Source organism: Syzygium oleosum, unplaced genomic scaffold (genome assembly GCF_021117445.2).
Source record: "Syzygium oleosum isolate NSW1041296 unplaced genomic scaffold, Sole_v2.1 Sole_v2.01, whole genome shotgun sequence".
Taxonomy (NCBI): domain Eukaryota; kingdom Viridiplantae; phylum Streptophyta; class Magnoliopsida; order Myrtales; family Myrtaceae; genus Syzygium; species Syzygium oleosum.
The window spans coordinates 35,691,391-35,711,763 of record NW_026607485.1 but is presented as its reverse complement, the minus strand read 5'-3'; the positions used below and the strand labels follow the sequence as shown (position 1 = coordinate 35,711,763).

The following is a 20,373-nucleotide window of genomic DNA, read 5'->3' as shown; positions in this document are numbered from 1 at the left end:
TAAACCTTTTGCATTTGTGTCAATTCAGTCCTTCCGGCTAATAGCTATTCACGTGTCGAAGGACTGAATTGGCACAAATGCAAAAGATTTAGGACTGAATTGGCACAAATGCAAAAGGTTTAGGAGTGAATTGGCACCAACAAAAGGTTTATGACTAAATTGGCACTAATACAAAAGGTTTAGGACTGAATTGGTACAATTGTAAAATATTTAGGACTGAATTGGTACCAAAAAAAGGTTTAGGACTCAATTGGCACCAATGTAAAAAGTTTAGGACTAATTGATACAGAAAAATATTTAGAACTAAATTTATATTAATACAAAAGGTTTAGGATTTTTCTGACACTTTTCCCGCGATGTACATGTATACAATCACTCAAGCAAAAAAGATAAATACATTGGAAACCGGATAAGGGAGTTTCCAAATTTCCAGCATTAAATAAGAGGTGGATGAGGCTCCATCAATCTTGCAAGGCTAAACGAGCCATTATCTACTATTTTCCCTCGATTTTTCTCGACTAAGAAAAGATTTCCCATCTCACCGTTTTTCGAAGCGATCCCAACCGCTATACAAAGGAAAAATGTTTTGAAACACTTGAATTCTCGTGAAATAAATAAGGTCTCAGCATGTAAACTTTAGTTAATGAGTTAGAGTCGAAACTCAAGCGAACCAAAAACTTAAATAGGGTCGAGCTCAAACTTGAAAACACTCCCTCCAGTGAACGCACGACATTCGATTTGGGCGATCGCTTTGCCTTTTGTGTGGGCTCATCCCTACGCTTTATCTCAAGCGTCGCAAAAATACCGTGAAACGGACCGCCCTATCTCTCTCTCCCCTAAAAGCGAGGGTCAGGATCGTCTTCAAAAGGATGGCGGAAAGGGAACCACGTGTTGGGCGGATGCTGGTATTTCTCTTTCTGCGGAGCCTACAGGAGCCCGTTTTGCCCTTTATGCCTTTTGATGCCCTATGCACGGGCTTATAGATTACACAGTTCCATGAGCTCACTCGCATGTGTAGTCCCTCCCTCAGTTTTCGCATGTATGTCTCTTGTCTCTAGTCCTTTGCTAACCAAATTTATCCATAAAGGCCAAAGCGTGTGCGTTCAAAGAGGTTTCTTTCTAGACTGCAAAACTTTGTGTTTTGGCGTGGCTTGATCATCTCGATCTGCATTTTCCTGCGGTGGTCAAGTCGCGTGATCGGCGACGTGGGTGGACATGTTCGTGGCGAGCGTGAACATGTCCGTGAGCTACGGCTCGAAGCACGTCGCCGATGGCTGCGGCATCGAGCCCTCCATCGCGGTCAATGCCCCCAAAGCCAGCACCTCCAGCCACCCCAACGAGCTCTACGCCTCGGAACTGTCGCCAGTGTCCATCCGTATTGCCGGTAGCCGCATTCCGGAGGATAGGTTATTATATGGACCTGGTGCATGCATTCTCGTGGACCAAGTACGGCGGGACCAAGAAAATGTGATGAGAATGCATGAACCAGGTCCATGCAATAACGAATTCTCATTCAGGAGGGAGTGTTGATCGCCTGTTTGCATGGCGTGGTCTGACAGTGTGTTTGGAGAGACGGGGGAACAGCCATGGGGAAAATATTAACTTCGAAACTAATCAAATGCATGTGAATCATTTGAGGAGTCATTTTCATGATCCTTTTACTTTTTGCGCAGGCGATGACGGATCCGGATGCACCGAGTCCCAGGGAGCCAAGCATGCGAGAGTGGATTTGCTGGTGTTTCGACTCGCTCCCATTGAAAAGACACCCACATGCAACAAGAATTTCGAGAGTGCTTGCAGTGAAGTATTTTTCATTTCATAGTTCGAACAAGTGTGTCGGAGGACCAAACCCCACAAAGCAAAGTCACAAGTGCTGATTACGTTGTCATCGGTCCTTGCCTTCTTCGTTCTTACTTGCCATTCGACTGACTTCTTTTTTACTTCTAATGTAATGGGTCGTTGTATATAAAAATGATGAGAAACTTAGCATTATGCACTTGATTTCTAAAGAGTCTTTTGTTTTGTTCAAAGTCTGTACACTTTCGACATGCATTCTAATGAGATTTTATGTAAGCCGGCAAGATTAGATTAATTGAACAATCTCTGCTTTTAAGGCTCCGTTTATTTCGTGAAAAATGTGACATTTCTGGAAAATATTTTTCGGAAAGTCATTTTTCAATAAAATGACAATATTTTCCGATGTTTGGTTAAGACCTGAAAATCAACTTGAAAATATTTTCCGTTGTTTTGTAAGGAAAATCTCATTTGATTTTCCTAAATAGATATTGACACATAATTTCTAGTGATGCTTCATTAAAAAAAGAAAAAAAAGAAAACTCGGGATTTGGGTTTCCGATCATGACGGAGTCCATTTCTTGAACAAAAAGTGTCGTTTTTCAATTCTATTTGTGGATTTAGCTTCTATAAACAATTTTCTATTCATTTCACACGAAAATCCGAAAAGTCATACGGTTGACTTTTTGGTCAACTCTTTGACCAAAAGTCAACCCCGGTCAAATTGGGGCTTTTCATACAAAAAGATTTCTTTTGAGTTTAATTTCACTTTAAAAGTGAAAATTTCAAAAAATTTCAAAGATTTGATCACAAAATCAAACTCCTAGTGAAAAGTCAACCAGGGTTTGACCAAAAAAATTTAGAAAATACAAAAATTCCAAAATCATCTTATTTTACATTCAATTTGACTTTAGCATTTGAAATTTTGCAAAAATCAGTTTAGAATCAATTTTTCCCCAATTTGCGGAATTTGGTTCAAATCGGCCAAAAATGAAATTACTTCATTTCTAGTCTTTTTTAGGTTAGTTTCCTTCACGACATTTGATTTACAGGTTGTATTACATTCAATTTTGGAACCAATTTTGTAATTCCAAGCCAAGCGCAAAAACCCCCCAATTTAGGCTCTAATAAATGATTTTGATCAATTCTTCATGATTTGCGCAATTAAGACATGAATGAGGCTAATTTCTTATATGAAATCCAAATTCGAAATCAATTTTGGAATATTCACATGAATTTGAGCCAATATGATCAATTTAGTGATCCAATGATTGAGAAATCTAAGAGTAATTGATCCAATTAGTGCAATTCAACTTACCCATTCTAGACTAACATCGAATTTGATGAATTGAGGCTCAATTTGGCTAATTGGACATCAATTAAATTCGTTAGTTTAGTTTGGCCATGCAATTTAACTCAAATCAAAGAACAATTGAGCTAAACAAGTTAAATTGGATCAATTTATGCGTGAATTTCAAATTGGTTCAATCCAATTTAATCGAATTCAATATTAATTAGGTCAATCAATCATGATAGGGATTAAATTACACAAAATTAGAACAAATTGGGCTGAGAAATGAACCAGTTCAACCCGATCAAACTCGGGTTAAACCGGTCCAACCGGTTCAACCTGGTTTGACCCGAATTGAACCAGTCTGATCGGACCGGCCATTTTTCGATCGAAAATCCGGCGGCCGGCTGTCCATTCTGATTAGCCAAGGTCGACCACATCCCTTTGAGCCCAGAATGACAAAAAAATGCCCTTAAATGAAAATTACAAAAATGCCCCTAAGTGAAATTACTAAAATGCCCTTCCTTAAGGATTAAGCAAATTACTTAGGGGGTAAGCAAATTAACCATGACCATTCATTTAGAATTGATCATGGCCATCCATAATGCCATGTCACATATTCTTAGCCCTTAAGGAATATTCTTAATCACTAAGAATCCATTCTAGGCCATTAGATCGATTTAAGGGTTAGGATTCAAAATTGGAGGGATATATAAGCTTTTTCCCTTCAAAATTGGAGGGGGACTCTCATTTTTCCAGATCTGTTTTCTCTCTCATCTCTCTCCCTCTCTCTCAATCTCACGTTCTCTCCCTTTCCTCTCTTGGCCGTGAGCTTTCCTTGCTCACACCGACCACTTGCCGTCCGATTTCCGGCACACCGCTGCCACTCCGGCATCCCTCCGGACGTCCTAGAGCCAGTCGCAAGGCTGGCCACAGTTGCTGGTAGCTGGAGCACCTCCGATCAGCTCCATCTTTCTCTCGGTTACATCACGGGCAACCGAGCCAGTGATTGATCCAGCCGGCTTCCATGGTGATTCCGGCATCCCGGCGTTCTTCCTAGACGGTCTGAGGCTTGCGATCAGCATCCTCAACTTCATCTCGAAGCTGTGGTGGCCGGTTTCCACCGGAGGAGCCACCGGAGTTCCACTTTAAGCTTGATTTTACTTCTTATTCGTTGGATCGCAATCTCAAGTTGATTTTCTTTCCTTGTGACGTAGATATTGGGAGCTATATTTGGCGCCATTCTGGAGATCATTGGTGGCCAAAATAGCTCATTTGAGCTCAGCAACATCATTGAACAAGGTAGGTATACTTAGATCTTATCCTGTGAAATCGTGCACAGAGAGGTCTGCATGCTTAAAATGTTGATTTCATCTCGTAAATGTCAAAATCTGAAGAAGTGATCAATTAGAGAATCGTAGGATATGTCGAGAGCTTCGATTTGATATATTATATGCCTCAATTGGACTTCGTTTGCTAGGTCAAAACTCCTTCGAAAGCCGAGATCAGAATCTGGAATGATAATGTTGTGTCCTATTCTTCTGTGATACTGAATGGCCTTGTTCGGTTGAATGATTTTCTGATTTTTTGTGTTCATTATTTGAGAAAACTTCCTTCATGAAAGTTGTCGAGCACATCCAGATTTGTTCACTATAAAAATTTCATAAAATTCCAAGCATGTTAGGTTAGGACGATTAGCAACGTCAGCTAGGCATAGTTATGGTGACAGATGAGTTTCTGAATGACCTTCATGTGTTCTTCGATTGTTATAAATTTGTGGGAGAAGAACACTAGAAGTGCCAAAACTTGTGTACAGCGCTCACTTTAGTGCCAAAAGTTTTCGCCGTTGCCACGTCGGATTTCCGGCCAAACTGATCGGAGTTGGCACTTAAGTGATCGTTTTTCAAAAATTTTGGCACTAAAGTGATCCAAAAGAAACTTTTGGCACTAAAGTGAGCGCCGTACACAAGTTTTGGCACTTCTGCTGTTCTTCTCCCTAAATTTGTGTATTCAAAATCTGGGAAAATGTCCTTCATAAAAGTTCACACTGAGATCGAGATCTTTCTAGTGACACAAATTTTATAAAAATCGGAGTTCACTTGTATTTTCAAAGGAATTTTTATGATTTAGTCAATATCTGTGTTCTGATCTGATTTTCCTTTCTTTGAAATCCAAAATATGTTTTTCCGAATATGATAAACTTTGAGTCCTCTTTTATGAAAACTCAAGACTAAAAAGTTGTTCATTAGGGCCTTATTATGTAGACTGAAAATTTTGAGGGCCTAATAGCAATTTTTATGGGGTCAATTTGCTAAAAATCTCAGATAAGGTCCTCTCGAGCTTAAACTTGATTTGCAAACAAGTCCTTGGTGAAAACAGAATTTTACAAAAATTTGGAGGGCTTTTCAGAAAAAAATCAAAACATGAAAACTGTCACACACGGAGAATTCTAATTGCATTAAAATCTTGGCGGGATTTTGATGATGGCCACTATTTTTCCCTTAATTTTTTTTGAATTCAAATTCAAACCGAGTCCAGACTGTCACAGAGGGTAGAATTGTCTTTTTCGTGAAAATCGGTGGGGAACTAGAAAAAGTGGTATTCTTGACTTTTTATCCTCATGACATAAGCTTTCTAATGACACATGAATCACTTCATTTTGATATCATTAGGTTGATTAATCATACTCAAACAGAATGGGTCCGAATTTAGTAACTAATGATTGATTGAGTGGTCCTCTTATGAGGCCCACTTCCCATTGCTTGATTGGTTAAGAAACAAGGTCCATAGGCCTGAATGCATGCTTTACTCATTGATACGCATGTGTTTGTTAGATGTATGTTAGGCCCGGCGCATGTTCGGCGGGTAGCCCATTATGGTCACTTAGAACCCGACTTTAGGGATTAATCGATATGAGTTGCCGTTTTGTGAATGCAAATGGTAGCCCGTTATCATTAACCATTAATCAAATAATGTTAGATGATTAAGTGGGTGGGTGAATCGAAATGCATGTAAAGCAAAGACTGATCTCGAGGCCCATATTTGATTAGTGAATTGTTTGCATCATTACCTTTCTTTGGTTGTTCCTTTGTGCAATGTTTGTCGTGAGTGTATCTTATGGATATAAACACTGACACCCGAGAGGCGGTCCATGGAGGGGATAGTCCAAAATTGTAAAAGACCAAGGCGATAGACCAATGTCCAATCCGGTCTTAATTTGTATTCACTTGACGGTGGTGATAGACCGATGTCCAATCCGGTCTCAATTGCTATTCAATTCATTCGTTCCCCATCATGTCTCGGGTTTTCAATTTATGTTGTAATAAAAACCCGACGAGTTGCGGGTTTTTCTTTCTCGCATTTAGAATTAGCTAGTCCTTTTAATACTTTGAGTGTTTACTTTGCGCAATGCTTTTCAATACAATTGTTTATTTCTTTCCTTTCTAGACTAAGATATGATTAGTTTAGAATCTTAAATGAAATCACAAAAACAAAATGCATGATCACCTAGTGGACTAAGACTTTGGCATGAAAAATGGTAAAAAATAAATGCATGATAATTTAGATAACAGCCATGTTAAGTTTAGCGATACCGAAAGAGCGTTAATAGAAATATTAACGTAAGCTAGTCCCCGAACTCATGATCTCTGATTTTCATAGAAACCGAAACGAAACTCCCGCATTTCGGTTATATATTCTAGCTGACCCTCGACCTAAGCTAGTGGTGACTCCTAAAAAAAAAAAAATCAATCCGTTGTCACGCGATGTATGGATTTAGGGAAAATCCACGTTCATGATCAAATGGACCATATGGATGACTAAAAGATTGATACTTTGGTAAGCCGTCTTTTATGATGTGCCAAATGGACCGTATGGATGACCAAAAGATCAACGCTTTGGTAATCCGTCTTTTATGATATGCCATGTGGACCGTATGGATGACTAAAAGATCGACGCTTTGGTAAAGCTGTCTTTTATGTTGTGCCATATGAACCGTTTCATGAACACTTACCTCTAAACCCGCTTCATCGAGTTCGGCCCTCGAGATGTAGGTTGCGACAGGCTTGGCGACTCCACTGGGGATTAGGTTACAAACCTAAGTGGATTAAAGCCGTAATAAACTTGTTGGTTGTTATCTCACTTGTCTACATTTTGTAGCATCGACTGCATGTTAAAGTCGCGTGGAAAATGAGGTAAGTCGCTAATTAAGTGTTAAATGTTTTTGTAGGTGGGACTTATAAGGGCAGGTGTGTGTGTTAACCCTTTGTTTTGTAGGTGGTGAAAGGATGTGTGCGTGTATGTTGGATTATATTGAAGTGTTGTTTGCTTTAAATTCAAACGCATGTTTACCCGCTTTAGCACGACACAATGCATCCACGTCCCACAGTCTAAAACCCCGGATCGCTTTTAGGATAACTTTAGGAGATATTAAGAGTGGAATCTGCATGTGAATCCATGCGGTAATCCATTCTTCAATATCGCTCATCTTGGTTAGTAAGAAGTGCACTGACCGATGTTAGTAGAGGTGGGTAAACTCTTCTTATCTAATCAAGGTGGGGACCTTGAACTTTTAGAATCCTACCCTTAGGCGTCAAACCTCACGTCCTCATGCGATGTGTTTGCCATTCTCTTCGCGGTAAGGTTGATTGTATCGTTTTAATATTTCATTTACGTCATTTCAATTTCATGTTATATTTCTTTCTATAATGCGTGGTGATTAATCTCGATGCTCCAAATTAGGGTTAGTCAAAATGGATATGTCAAAGATTCGAGTCATCTCCATACCTAGAGCTCTTTGTCGCGCCGCGCTTTTTTTGGACTTTCGGGATTTGCGGGCTAAGGAGGTATTTCCGTATAAGGGTTTCTTCCAGACCATACCTCACGTGACAGCAGATGGTAATTTCCTTTTTGGTCTAAGTTTTTGATTTTGGAGTCGCCACTAGTCATTATTGGTAGGTAGACTAGAAACCTAATCGGCGTATGGGAGAAATACCACGTTTTTACGAACCAGAGATTCTGAGTACGGGGACTTGGTTACGTTATTGATCCCAAATCGAGATCTCTAACGCCCTTTCGATACCTAAGAACGATACGATGTCTAACGTGTCATGCAAGTTTCCGAGGCTTACCCACTAATTTTATCCATTCTAATCGTGGGAAAATCAATCAAGAATTAAATGCACAATCAATGTCAATCAAATCAATCAATCCCAAATGGTCTCTAAAAATGAAAATCAATCAAGACATCCAAACCCTAATGAAGCCCTAGAAACTTATTCATTTCATGATTTGCATTTTTTTAAGGGTTATAACCCCTGAATTTGAGATTTTCTAAAAATGCCACTTGGGCACTTCCAAAAATTCAAATTTCACTTTCTAAGGTTGGCCACAGTGTTTTTGAACCATTCTGTGAATTTTTAAAATTTTTGATTTTTTTTCGAAAATTGAATTTCTGAGAATTTCATTAACCGAGAATTGATTTTTATGATTTTTCGAATTTTCCAAATTTTTTTGAATTTTTCTGAATTTTTACATTTTTAGTTTGTATTTTCTGAATTTTCTGAATTTTTATGAATTTTCTGAAAATTTTTATTTTTCCTGAAATTTTTTTATGTTTTCCAGAATTCTTGAATTTTTTATGAATTTTTTAATGAATTTTTTATGAATTTTTTTTAATTTTTTATTGATTTTTTTTTTTTTTCAATTTTTTTAGATTTTTTATTTATTTTTTAAAATTCCCGCCGAAGTGGTGAACCGGACCGACCCGGTTCAACCCGGTTCAGCTTGGCTGAACCGAGCGTCGCCGGCACCGACGCTGGTCATCTTCTCCGGCGAACGCGACACCAAAATGGCGCCGTTTCGCCCCCTTTTCATTGAGGCATTATGTCGAACAGGTGGTGGGCATGCATCTTTCTTTAACATTCTCAAGGCTGTGACTTTGGGTTGGAATCCGGCGACCTTCCGACGACTACCTCGCCATTCCGATTGCACCATTGTGATGTCCATATGTTCTATTTTAAATCTAGCCTACTCAGGACACCGGCAGAAGCCCGCCGGCCGGCGAAAAAACCGGTCAAAAAACCTAATTCGCAACTGTTTTTGACAAATTTTTTTCAGAATGCAAATCCTAATTCTAACCGTCCTAGCCGTCTAGATCGATCAAAACAACGATTCAAAACATCAAATAGGGATTAAGGGAGGCTAACTTGAGTGGCTTAAGGCCACGGCGGCACTCCGGCGAAGACCTTCGAGCTCCGGCGAGGTGGTCAAATGCACGATCGACTCGGTTTATACACATTTAACGGCCAAAAATGCAACCAAACAACACAAAATGTGATCAGGAACATGTTTTAAACATCAAAATGCGAAAAAATCATCAACGAAATCACATGAGCATAGAATTCAGTTCTGGAAATTCTGGAAAAACTGTAATTGTGATCGATTTTTACTTGCTTCGTCTGGGATTGAAATGTTGTCCTCGGGCTAATCGGTTATCGTGGTCGTATTCCTTGACACTTGGGCTTCAAGTTGATGGCTTCAGCTCCGTCCGAGGGTACCTGGTCAAGCCACCTGAGCTCCGGTTTCAGACCTTCACGATCAAGCTTTCTCGAGGAGGAGATCTCCTTGTTTGATCGATTTGCCGGCGCTGTTCAAACGACCGGCGTTGATCACTCAGTCCAGGGATCTCTACTCCTCTCTCTCTCTCTCTCTCAACTTCGCGCTATTTCTCTCTATTTTTCTCTCTTTTCTCTCTTCGGCAATTCGTCGAACACCTTCTCCTTCAATTTTCAGTTTTTCTTGGTTTTTCTAGCTTGATTTCCCACCAAATTCTTGTTACAATCGACCTCCGAATCGGTTATGATGAATAACCGATGACAGCTGGAGATTCTCCAGCTGTTAAATCGATATTTTGCACGTGTTTATGGTGGGATTAAGGCCAGTGAAGTCGTGGGCACGAGCTGATTTTTCTGGGTTTATTGTGCATTTTAGGTGAGTCGGGCGAAGAAGACGGGTCGTTGGGTCGAGTCGGGTTGACCCGATCGACCCAGAAAGCCCGGTTTTGATTAAAAACTCAAATTGAGCTCAATTTCAACCGAATTTTCAAAATTAAACCCCAAAATTGAATTCCTCATCACATTTTGAACTCAAATATGTAATTTTCCCCAATTTTTTATAAAATCATATCCAAGATTTTTAAATTTTTGTATTCGGGTTATTGGGGTTTTGTTCAATTCGATGTCCTAATGACCTGATTAGGTAAAATTGATGCCAAAATTGAATTACCCACATCTGATTAACCCTAGGAACGATGGTCTCATGGTTCGACAATTTCATATTGAGCACGATTCCCAATTTGGGTTCAAACTTCTTAATTTTCAATTGAATTTTGGGGTTTTCTGATTTCTTTGACAAATTGTGCAATTGGACTGACCATTATGTAATTCAAGGTCCCAGAAATATTTGTTGTGAAGACACTATGACTTAAAAATGACTAGAAAATATTTAATTGCATTTTTGGTTCAATTCGGGTTTGATTTTGCCCAATTTTGGGAAAAACATATACCCAATTGGGATTTTTCAAAATTGATGATTTATTAATGAAATTGGATCTAAAAGAAGACTAATGACTATTTTTATGGAATTTTCTGATTCCATTTGCTATTTGTCTTGATTTTCTCACTTATTTTGACTAAAAGAAATTAAGGAAAAATGCAGGAAAATGCTAAAAAAATTATTTTTGGTTTAGAAGTAGGTTTCTAGGCTTGGCCAAGATTCCTAGTCCTAATTTTGAGATTTTTGAAAATATGAAAAAAATGAGCTAAAAATCAGATGTCATCACTCTCGTGGTCATGTGGGAAAGCCTTGAGCCAAAGCATAAAGACTACGTGGAAAAGAGGATTAGATACCTTCCCGCTCTTTTATACATCGAGCCTCGTGTCGCCATGATTAAGGTATTGTCCCATTTTTGGAATTCAAAGACATCCACTTTTGTGTTTGGTCGAAATGAATTGACCCCTACAATTGAGGAGTACGATATTGCCATTGGAAGAGTCGGTTCTTTTGGTCTAGTTAGTCCTCCAATAGATATAGATCCTATAACTCTTTTGAGCCAATTCTTAGGAGTTGACATTCTCCAAATCAAAGGCGTCCTTAGAGGAAATTCCAATGCGCTCCCCTTTACATTTTTAGAACGACATTTTTCTAGCTTGCCAAAAGAAGCTGGTAATCAAATTCCTCGCATCTTTCTCTTTACATTTCTTGGTTTTGTGTTCTTTCCATACACCAAAAAGACTATGGATCCTTTGGTAGTCCACATTATCAATCAAGTGTGTATGTTCAAAAGATTCTCTAATATAATCTTAGGTGAGACTTTCGTATCACTCAATTGGTTTAAACAAAACAAAAATAGTACTATTAGAGCCCCAATAGGTTTACTCCAAATTTGGTTGGTCTCTCACCTTAAAAATTTTGGTTTGAGCTTGAAAATTATAGGTGTATCCAAAGATTGTCATCCTATCTCACTTTTTCGAGAAAAGGAAATAATCTTTCCTTATTAGTCATTCTCAACTTCGTTTAATTTTTTTCAAGAACCTTGTTCCAAGTCATATCCAATGGCATGTTCGTTGGCTTGGAAATCCCGCGGTGTGCCTTAATAACGGATCTGACAACCCAATCTCACTCTTGGGTCTCACGGGGTCTACGTCATATTACCCTTTTAGGGTGATCCGTCAATATCGCGCGTTTCAAAAGATTCCACCATTCCTCAAGTTGGGGTTATATAATCTTGACTATCGCAAAGATGTCATCCAAAAGGATCAAATGGCGGATTTGAAGGAAATGATCAAGTCCATCATTGATATGTGGTACAAATGCCACCCGGAGTCGATTCTCATTACCGACGAGTCGGAATTCGAAGGTGAAATGAAGACACATCATGCATTGTCGGAGTATATACACCGTCGCCTCGAGCCCGAGCTTAAAATGGATCTCCCTAATGTTCCCGAGAAGCCAACTCAACAACAAGCTATAGCCGCAAGAGCTCTTAGGGAAAAGGATGAGGTTTTAGCCGAGGATGAATGTTTGACCCAAGAAAACAAATGAATTCGCCTCGTACCTAAAGAAGATCTATTAGGAGTTTGGCTATATTCCATGAGTAAATCTCCTTTCGTGTAATTTTCATTTTATAGATTTGATGTATAGGGTTTCCTTTTTACTCAATTTAGTAATGATGTAATAGGATTCTCTTTTTATTTTTAGATTGATCTATAGGGATTGTATTTCACAAATTTTGTTGTTAATAGTGAAATTTCCCTTGTGTGTACTTTCTTTTTCGAGATTCCAATGGAATATAGATGGGGCATCTTGATTAATCATCGCGTGTTACCCCTTCAATTGTATAATTTCTTGTGAAGAAATTTTGATAAGAGATTATTCACATGATATTAGGATCATGAGAATATTCCTTATCTCTATTTCATCCAAAGAAAATATAAAATTGAAGGGTTTTATATTTTGTCTCAATTCATTTTCCGCATACTAACTTGATTTCTATTTTTTTTTAACAAAAGGTACTAAAATACGGCTAAGACGCGGTCTATTATACGCACCTGTCGCCAACCAAGGATGGAAAACGAGGACACTCGAACCCGCATTATTACCATCGAGAATCAGATGGCGCAAATGATGGTGCTCTTAACTGATCTTTCAAACTAAGTAAAGAGCCTCATACCTGTGGCTCCTGCTGCTGTAGCCTCTACTCCCAATGCGCCTGCTAACGCACCAGTGGCACATCCTGCTGACAAAGGACCTGCTGAAGAGGTCCCCATTAATGCTACTCCCACTGTTGTTGATTTGAAAGCTCCACCTAAGGAGTCCCCTGTTGTTCACCTAGATGAAGAGAGTGCGAGACGTCTCGCAAAATTGGAAGAACGCCTGTGCATGCTACAAGGTTACTAACTCCAAAGCTTCGATAAATCGTCACCTTTTACAAAAGTGAAGGTTCTTGATTTTTATAAGGATCCTAAATTTTCAAGAAAGTACGATGGAACTGGGTGCCCAAAGACCCATTTGAGGTATTATTTGAGCAAAATGGCTCGTTACTCCGATAACACTCCGCTGTTAATCAGCACTTTTCAAGATAACTTGATTGATTCCGCCTTAACGTGGTTCATCGAGTTGGATTTGCAGAAAATTTGCACTTGGGAAGACCTCGCAGATGAATTCCTCCAACAATACAAGTTTAATACTGAAATTGCTCCAACCCGTGAAGAGTTGGCCCGGGTTGATAAAAGGAGAAATGAAACTTTTAGAGTGTATGCCCAAAGGTGGAGAACTACGGCGTCCCAAGTCAAACCTCCGCTGTCCGAGAAAGAGATCATGCAACTGTTTCTTCGAGCTCTGCCTCGAGAATACTTCGAGAAGATGTTTAATAACACTTGCATCAATTTCCCCGTAATGGTTGAACTGGGAGAACGTATCGAAGGAATCATGCGAGAGGGTCGATTATCCGAAATGACAACTCGCAGATTTACCCCCAAAGAAGGATAAGGAGCCAATGGTGGAGATTGCTTACATTCAAAATCCTAATACTCAAAAGCCATTTAACACACCAGTTCAAAGATCCACTATGGAAGCAGGGGGCTCTTCTCGAAATTTTGATCTTATTGACCGTAACTGGATGTCAACCAAAAGGAGGAGACATCTCCTGAGAGGAGAAAATGTATTGCTTAGCTAATGTGACGCCCTAGAACGTCACGTGCGATACGTGTCTTTACCAAATTTTTTTTTATAATTATTAAAACATGCGGAAGCATAATAAAGCATTTACACCATTCCCATACATGTATAATAAAATACATATGCATCTTTTTATAATGTTAACATCAATTTTACAATACAACATTCAGTCAAAAACAAAATACATCATTACTGGGAAAGGTCAGAATCGCCTAACTTCAGCACTTAACTACTTTGCCCAAAAGGTTGCCTGTACATTGATGGACCAACAACTACTGGTCGACGACTTCACCCGACGACATGCCATCGTCGCCAAACCCTGGAGGGCCATCGAAGCCTCTAAGCGGTCCAACTAACTCGCCCTCGATATTCATATACCTAGCTACATAACTATGGATTATATATTCTGGTAACCCCACGTCGACCCATAAAACAGTCGTACACCTAGTATAAACCACAAGTTTGATTTCCTTTAATTAATAAAACTTAATAACCCACTAATTAACATTAAAAATCATAAATTAACACTGTTCACAGCCTCTCTTTATTCTGTAAAATTCGAAATTCTTCCTTACCAAGACAACAAAATTTACCAAAATACCCCTTTTATGCCTAATTTTATCATTTTCCCATATTTCTCATTCAAGATGCAACAAAACACACTAATTAAATTTCTCAAAGACATCTATGCATGTAGAGAACTTCATAATTCAAGCTCAACAATCACAATAGTATAACATATACTATTAAACTTACTCACACGTAACATAAAATTCAAACTAAATAACAACAAATCAACCAACCAAGATCAAGAGCACTAAATGAATCAATCTAGCTTAGCCTTAGAGTTTTCACTTACCCAAAGTGAAATCCTCAACAAAGCAAACCTCTAACCACCTTGAAATCAAAATAGTAACTAAAATTAACAAATCTTGTTCTTATAAAAACAACAAAGCATATTTGATAAAGAAAAAAAAGAAAGGAAATCCAACAATATACCTTGTCAAGAAGCTAGATTGAAAATGAGCTTGAACTTTGATTTTTCTTCTTCTTCCTCCTTTTTTTTTTAAAGAAAGCCAAATGGAAAATGTGTTCGTGAAGGGGAAGAAGAAGGGAGTGGACGTGAAGAACAGGAGGAAGAGAAATGTTCTGCAGCTCTTATGTCCCAAAATTTCACCATAATTAAATGTATTTTGGGGTCACATTTATTTACTTGGGTTAAAGGCTATAATAGCAAGTAACTATAGTTACATCTAGATAATAACTTACTAGGGTCAAAATGCAATAGGTCATGTATGATGTCATATTTTAATTAGGCATGTGACAAAATAGAGTGAAAATTAATACATTTATTCATGCTAATAAAATGACAAATAGCATAATTTAATTGAACAGAGGAAGATAGTAAAGTATTTTGGGTATATACTGTCATGTCCCGACTCGGAATCACGATCCATACTTAGTGACCGAACATGACCCGAACGAACCCGTGACTCGCGGAAATATATTAGTTCGTCCCGTTTATTTTAAACAATCAAATGCGCATGCGGAAACAAATAAACGATAAACGAGACAAACAGGAGTGAAGCAAACAAACCACGCATGTTATATTTACAAGATAGGTGCTTATTTCGTCGAGCCCTTTCTTTACGGGCCCTTACAAGCCATGTACACATTTTCCATGCCCATTCCAAGGGCGTTTCCGACACAAGCTACTATCAAACAAACAAAACTTGGCTTGGGTTCCTAGCTTCGCTATAGCTTCTCGTTCCTCTCGCTCCTCCCGCTCCTCCCGCTCCTCGTCCGCCTGGCCATCTCACGCTCCACCCCCGGTTTGCCCCAGAGCCGACCCGCCCGGTCCTCCGAATGGCCCGTTGAACCCGCGAAGGGGTCTAACCCATTCTCCGTTCGCTAGGCGGTACCACGCCTCGTACGGGTGAGCAACTAACTCATCACGGCCTTCGTCGACCATCACATAGGTTGTGATTTGACGGTAAGCGCGGTTCTCCCGGGCGTCGATCACGGTGAGGAGCTCGGCTCGCATTTCCACTGGGTTTCCGAACCGGGTTGGAGGGGATGCCATATCACGGACCTGGAAAGAGGAAAAATAACGGGAGTGAGTCGGGGAGACTAAGTAAGTAAAAACTCTAATATCAAGCGAGGACGAGACAATCGTCGTTCACACAAGTCGACTCTTACCGTACCGGCATCGATGGCAATTCAAATAGCAAAGTCATGCTACGAAACCAACAAAAACAAACATCAAACATGAGTATCATACGTGAATATCATTAGATGAGAAAGAACGAACAACCATGAAACCAAGAAACGGGCCAACCAACCCATGTTACAACATATCGTAACTTCCTTTCCCGATATTAGGGAATTCGCTTACACAGCAACTAACAAAACTAGAGAACGGGCCAGAAATGGGTGAGCTCGGGAAATTTCGGGCTTTCTCCTTGCTTTCTTCTTGCTTGGCCGAGCAAACCTAGGCCTACAAAGGCCAAACCGTGGGCTCTTGGATAGAAACGAGAAGAAACACGGGCCGGTTCGGGATTTGTTTGGGCGCGAGCTTCTCGGGCCAAAAGGGTGAGAAAACAAGAAACAAAAGGAAGAGAAGAAGATGATGGTGAGGTTGGCGTGAGAAGAGAGAGAAGGGGGGGATGTCTTGCTATTTAAAGAACTCTTGAAACATCCTAGAAACCCTAAACTAAGCCAATAAGAGAAGGCTTCTAAGTCAAATTCATGATGGCTTGCATTAAATGCCATTAATGGACTATGGCCAAAGGAAATGATGAAGAGGCCAAGCTTATCCTCATCTCATTGGCCCTCTCTCTCTCTCTCTCCCTCTTGGCTACTCTCTCTCTCTCTCTCTCTCTCTCTCTCTCTCTCTCTCTCTCTCTCTCCCCTTGGCCGAATGGCCTTCTTTCTCGGCTCCCTTGGCTTGGCCAATTATTGGCCTTGCCTTGGGCTCTATTATTGGTGACCATGAGTCACCAAGGAGCCTTAAATGAGCCATAATTGGGGAAGGGGGGGGGGGGGGGGGCACAGCTCAACTTGCACAATAATGGAAGGGGGACACCTCATGAGGGTCCAATAATGAAGGTTTAATGGCAATAATTGTACCTTTGACCAAGTCAACCCTTTTTGTCTCTTTTCTTCAGCCAAAATCTGAACCGTGGGAGGCATACAAGCTAGTTAGTTCCACTCAAAAACCTCTCGGGCCAATCGATTTACCTGAAAGCGGCTAAACGGCGCTAAAATCGCAACCCCGTATCATATTAATTCTCATAATTTTCGCGATAAATAATTCTAATAATCCTATTTAAAATGAGGTTTAGTGTGGAAAAGCCCCCACAAGTGACCAAATGGAACTACACAAAAATCTAAGCCCAACTAAGCCAATTTGGGCTTCTCGGGTGGCCTGGGCAAGTGGCCGGGTCATCGGGCACATGGCCGGGCAAATGGCCGGGTACGTCGCCGGGCCACACGGGCACATGGCCGGGCGTGAGATCGGGCTTCAAGGGCGCCGCGCCGGGCCGCACGGGCAATGTGCCGAGCGGCTTGTCTGGCCGCGCAGGCGACGTGCCTAGTGCTTTGCCGGCTGTATGAGCAACGTGCCGAGCACCACGCCGGGTTATACGAGCGAAGTTCACGGTCAAACACGCGCAACGGCCCATGAATGGCACGATGCACTACTCAAGGCTATATTTCTTGGGCACGGGACGAGATCGGAACCGGATCTTATGGGCACAATGCTTGGCACAAGGGTCGGGTACAATGGCCGGCACACGATCGGGCACGTAGCCGGTCTGTGGCCTGGCTGACGGGCACGATGACCGGTCATGACTGGGCACATGGCCTTGGCCGGCGCGACTGGTAATTTTTCCCAGGCCGCGACCAAGCCACTAGGCACATGGCCTGGCACATGTCTCGTCCATGGCCTACCCAACTCAATGCGACGATCTGTGGCCGATTCGTGACCGAGCCACATTCGAGTATCAACGACCCGTGGTCGACCCTCGGTTGTCATGTAGCCTCGTGGAATCCAGTATCCCGGAATTAACTCATAGTCATCCGGGACTAATGCATGGCCGTGTAGTATCACCAGCGACCGATACATGCCTACACCGGCGATCCACAGTTATCCGGACCGTTCCACTTAACGGCCCTTATGGTCGAAGAGGTCACTCCACGGTCATATTACTCTAATCATTTGCGTAGTCATGGGGTCATTCCACTGTCGATCCCTAGGCCAATTCATGGAAAATCTTTCGATCGAACCATGACCAACCCTCAGTACACTCGTTCCGATCATACTGTCCATTCCATTACTGACCCTCGACGCGAATTACCCGCTCATCCATTTATTACCAACCCCCGGCTTCCTAGACCCGAAATCGGGGATGTCACAATTCTCCCCCTCTAATAAAATTTCGTATTCGAAATTTAAACACGCACCTGGTTCCTCGAACAAATGCGGATACTGCCGCTTAATGATTTTCTCACCTTCCCAAGCAGCTTCTTCTATGCCATGGTGTCGCCATAGGACCTTTACTATGGAAACAATTTTATTTTTCAACACTTGCTCTTTATGATCCACGATCCGCACCGGCTCCTCAACATAGGACACTTTGCTATCCAATTCGACCTCGTCGAAATTCAGCACATGTGCCGGATCGGGTTCATACTTTCTCAACATGGATACATGAAACACGTCATGCACCTGAGCAAGTTTCGGTGGCAATGCCAACCGATAAGCCAAATTCCCTATTCTTTTTAGAATTTCAAAAGGTCCTACGTACCTGGGGCTCAGCTTACCTTTCTTCCCAAAATGCAACACACCCTTCATGGGTGACACTTTGAGAAACACGTGATCGCCTACTTGAAACTCTAGAGGCTTCCTACGTCTGTCAGCATAACTTTTCTGTCGGCTTTGGGCAGTTCTCAATTTATCTCTAACCACTTGCACAACCTCATTGGTGAGTTGGACTAGCTCTGGACCCGTGACCTTTTTTTCCCCGACCTCATCCCAATAGACTGGAGTTCTGCAAGCTCGACCGTATAATGCCTCGAATGGTGCCATCCCGATACTTTGCTGGTAACTGTTGTTATATGCAAATTCAATGAGATGCAAATGTTCATCGCAACTCCCTTTGAAATCCACGATGCACGCTCGCAACATATCCTCAAGGGTCTGGATAGTTCTTTCTGTTTGGCCATCCGTCTGCGGATGATAAGCTGTACTGTATTGCAACTTCGTTCCCATAGCGGTTTGGAGACTCTGCCAGAAAGTTGCAGTAAACTTTGGATGTCACTGGGACTCCATGTAGTCGTGCAATATGACGAACATATAACTCGGCATAACCTTCCAATGGAAGATCCTTTCTCACCGGAAGAAAATGGGCTGATTTTGTCAGTCGGTCAACAATTACCCATATGGAATCATTTCCTCTTTGACTTCTCGGCAATCCCATTACAAAGTCTATCGTAATGTGTTCCCACTTCCATTCAGGAATTTCCAACGGTTGCAATAATACGCCAGGCTTGCAATGTTGAGCCTTGATTTGTTGGCACGTCAAGCATTTAGCCACATGTTTGGCTATGTTCGTCTTCATGCCATTCCACCAGAAATGTTGTCGCAAATTCTGGTACATTTGGGTACTGCCCGGATGAATACTGTAATTGCTCTTGTGAGCTTCCGTCAAGATTTCTTCCTTGAGTTGTTCATCCTTCGGCACGCATAGGCGTCCATTAAACTTCAAGATTCCGTCGTCAGTCACATGAAAATTGGATTTCTTCTTTTCTGCTAACTCCTTCTGGACTTTCTGAATCTCTGGGTCTGTTTGTTGTAACGTCTTGATCTTCAAGATGATGTCCGGCTCGATTCTGAGAGCAACTAATAAATTCTGATGATGTCCAACTTCCAGCTTGAAGTCCAAGTCCCGAGCTTCCTCAAGTAAGGTCCATTCCTTGACCATCAAATGGGCGATGGCCGATTTTCGACTAAGAGCATCGGCAACTTTATTTGCTTTGCCAGGATGGTACAATATCTCGCAATCGTAGTCTTTGAGAAGTTCCATCCAATGTCGTTGCCTCATATTCAGCTCCTTCTGGGAAAATAAATATTTCAAACTCTGATGGTCCGTATAGATGACAAATTGCTCCCCATATAAGTAGTGTCGCCAAATTTTCAAGGCAAACACGATTGCAGCAAGCTCCAAATCATGGGTTGGATAATTCAATTCGTATGGCCTCAATTGTCTCGAGGCATAAGCCACCACTTTGCCATCCTGCATCAATACATAGCCTAGCCCCTTGTGAGAGGCGTTGCTGTATATTTCAAATCCTCCTGGTCCTTTAGGTATAGTTAGAACAGGAGCAGTCGTCAGCCTTCGTTTCAATTCTTGGAAGCTTCGCTCACATTTGTCAGTCCATTCAAACTTCGTTTCCTTCTTTAGCAATCTCGTTAAGGGGATAGCGATGCTAGAGAATCGTTCCACGAATCTTCTGTAATATCCTGCCAAACCCAAGAAACTTCGAACTTC

The 20,373-nt window shown here is 41.1% G+C and overlaps 1 long non-coding RNA gene across 1 annotated transcript; it reads left to right on the top strand.

Annotated features, from left to right (window-relative positions):
- Positions 1 to 949: 949 nt before the first annotated feature.
- On the top strand, positions 950 to 1,992 carry LOC130140385 (uncharacterized). The gene is made up of 2 exons (XR_008818395.1): positions 950 to 1,111; positions 1,674 to 1,992. It is a non-coding gene; the product is annotated as an uncharacterized LOC130140385 (long non-coding RNA).
- The last annotated feature ends 18,381 nt before the right edge of the window (positions 1,993 to 20,373 follow it).